This window comes from Procambarus clarkii, chromosome 50, assembly GCF_040958095.1.
Source record: "Procambarus clarkii isolate CNS0578487 chromosome 50, FALCON_Pclarkii_2.0, whole genome shotgun sequence".
Classification (NCBI taxonomy): domain Eukaryota; kingdom Metazoa; phylum Arthropoda; class Malacostraca; order Decapoda; family Cambaridae; genus Procambarus; species Procambarus clarkii.
This window is the reverse complement of record NC_091199.1, coordinates 7,512,496-7,515,489: the sequence shown is the minus strand read 5'-3', so window position 1 is coordinate 7,515,489 and position 2,994 is coordinate 7,512,496.

The following is a 2,994-nucleotide window of genomic DNA, read 5'->3' as shown; positions in this document are numbered from 1 at the left end:
AGGAAGGCTTCTCCCTCTCACTAGGAAATGTAGTTCCTTCACTCAGGCTGTGAGAGGGGTCTCCTGTCCCTTATACTGGGATAGAGGCTCGGTCTTACACCACTGGTGGAAGGGAGGTCTCAGATACCACCAGCTTACACCACTGGTATACCTGGTATATATACTGGTATCTTGGGTATACCCAGCTACTTGGGCACTTTCATCCTTCCTCATGGATGCATCCTCGTGTACTCATATACTTATTAAAATCGGAAATAAATATGCTAAATCAAACCTCAAATCTAGCTGCGCCAACGATACTTCCTTCTACCCATCTACCCGCTCTACCCATCTACCCTCTCTACCCGTCTACCCGCTCTACCCATCTACCCGCTCTACCCATCTACCCGCCCTACCCATCTACCCGCTCTACCCGTCTACTCGCACTAACAGCTCATCTGGTAATATAAACATCTCCGCCACAGGCAGCGAGCCAGTCAACCACTGAAACTCTCCGTCGTTTTCCTCTACAAACAAGTCAAGGTTCTGTTGTGTTTGGCAGTGTTTTATATATTCCTGACGCAGGTGTCTATTTCTGTCTCTTGTTCCCCTCTTTCTCTCTCTCCTCTCTCACTCTCTCCCTCTCTCTCTCTCTCCCTCTCTCCCTCTCTCACCTCTCTCTCACCTCTCCCTCTCCCTCTCCTGTATATCCCTGCCCCTCTGAAGGTCTGGGACCAGGTTGCAAATAAAAAACAAATTTCTTTACTTCTCCCTTTACAAACATCCTGCAATTTTGTTGCTCCAGGAGGCATTTTGCAGGCTTAGAGACAGGCCACAGTTTCTGTCTGTGTCTGTTCATTACTGCCTGTCTGTCTGTCTGTCTATTTAGGTACCGCTAAGTGTGTCATGTTTCCACAGGCTGTAATATTTTTCCAAATTACATTTCTATGAAAAGAACTTAATAATATTACTTTAAACAATCTAAAGGACATCAAACTCAAGCCCTGTACGGGATTACAGAAGTGGGGCAGACAAATGGCTCTTAGAGTTCAACCCAAGCAAGTGCCACCTCCACAAATCCCGTAGAAGGCAAAGTGCCATGCCGACCACAGACTCAACTATGCCACAGTCAGGACAAAAACAATTCGACACAGTGCCAAGGAGGGCCGCAGCAGCAACAAGGTCCAAACATACAAACATCGAGGGTGTATGTTCTGGTATTCTGTTGTATAACAGGAGTGAAAAGGTGTATGAATGAATTGCTTTCTGTGTGTACTCACCTAATTGTGCTTGCGGGGGTTGAGCTCTGGCTCTTTGGTCCCGCCTCTCAACTGTCAATCAACTGGTGTACAGGTTCCTGAGCCTACTGGGCTCTATCATATCTACACTTGAAACTGTGTATGGAGTCAGCCTCCACCACATCACTTCCTAATGCATTCCATTTACTAACTACTCTGACACTGTGTATGTGTGTGTGAATGACCTGGTGATACAAGGTGTCTATAGCGAGTGTATGAGGTTATTAATAAGGTCACAATATGAAAAAAAGATATAGTGGTTGTTAAGAGATTCAGAATAATTGGTTTACGCTAATCATCTGGTGTGTTTGATTGAGAGGCAGATTAGGTGATTCAGTAGTTATGAGGTCAAACGGCTGTATGTTCCCGTTGATGATTCGCATTGTTCATATTTTTTTCAGCCACTAAACAAGCCATTATCTTTTGTAGGTAATTAATGGCCTCTAAAAATGTCCTTTTTGTAATGCAGCTGACCATTGAGGCATTTTTATAGCCAGGGAACATTACGTAGAGGGTGATTAACACTCTCTCTGTCAGACTGTCTGTCTGTCTCTCTCTCTCTCTCTCTCTCTCTCTCTCTCTGTCTCTCTCTCTCTCTCTTTGTCTCTCTCTCTCTCTGTCTCTCTCTCTCTCTTTCTCTGTCTCTGTCTCTGTCTCTGTCTCTCTCTCTCTGTCTCTGTCTCTGTCTGTCTCTCTCTCTCTCTCTCTCTCTCTCTCTCTCTCTCTCTCTCTCTCTCTCTCTCTCTCTCTCTCTCTCTCTCTCTCTCTCTCTCTCTCTCTCTCCCCCTCTCTCTCCACATGGGTACAAACACTCACTTGATTTTGGCAGTCGTGTCTCCCTACCTCTGGCACTGTCTCTCTCTCTGGCACTCCTTTGTCTCCCCGTCCCCTGCTGACTGGTTGGAACGTTTTGGCAAAGTGTCACTTTCCGCTGATGAGTACTACTGCCCGTGGCCCTTGTGCCTTGAACCTCGGGTCCGACAACATGTGGGTGTGTGTGTGTGCTCTTCCTGTACAGATTAAGGTCGTGTAAAAATACATTGTAGCGCCTTCTCTATTGGCACTATCGGTGACTATAGAGGCGCGAGATCTAGCTCAAGAGTCATAGTTCACCTAGTTGTGCTTGCGGGGGTTGAGCTTTGGTTCTTTGGTCCCGCCTCTCAACTGTCAATCAACTGGTGTACAGATTCCTAAGCCTACTGGGCTCTTATCATATCTACATTTGAAGCTGTGTTTGGAGTCAGCCTCCACCACATCACTGCCTAATGCATTCCATCTGTTAACTACTCTGACTCAAGCAATGGGGAGCCGGTCGGCCGAGCAGACAGCACGCTGGACTTGTGATCCTGTGGTCCTGGGTTCGATCCCAGGCGCCGGCGAGAAACAATGGGTAGAGTTTCTTTCACCCTATGCCCCCTGTTACCTAGCAGTAAAATAGGTACCTGGGTGTTAGTCAGCTGTCACGGGTTGCTTCCTGGGGGTGGAGGCCTGCTCGAGGACCGGGCCGCGGGGACACTAAAAAGCCCTGGAATCATCTCAAGATAACCTCAAGATATCCCTGTGTATGTGACTGCTTTTGATAACTTTATCTCTCTATGTATTTCACTTTGCTTCACCAGTCATCCACCACCATCATCACTTTACTTGCTTCCACCATCATCACTTTATTTCACCTTTCACTTTCACCAGTTGGCTGCCCGAAACGCTTTGCGTAATA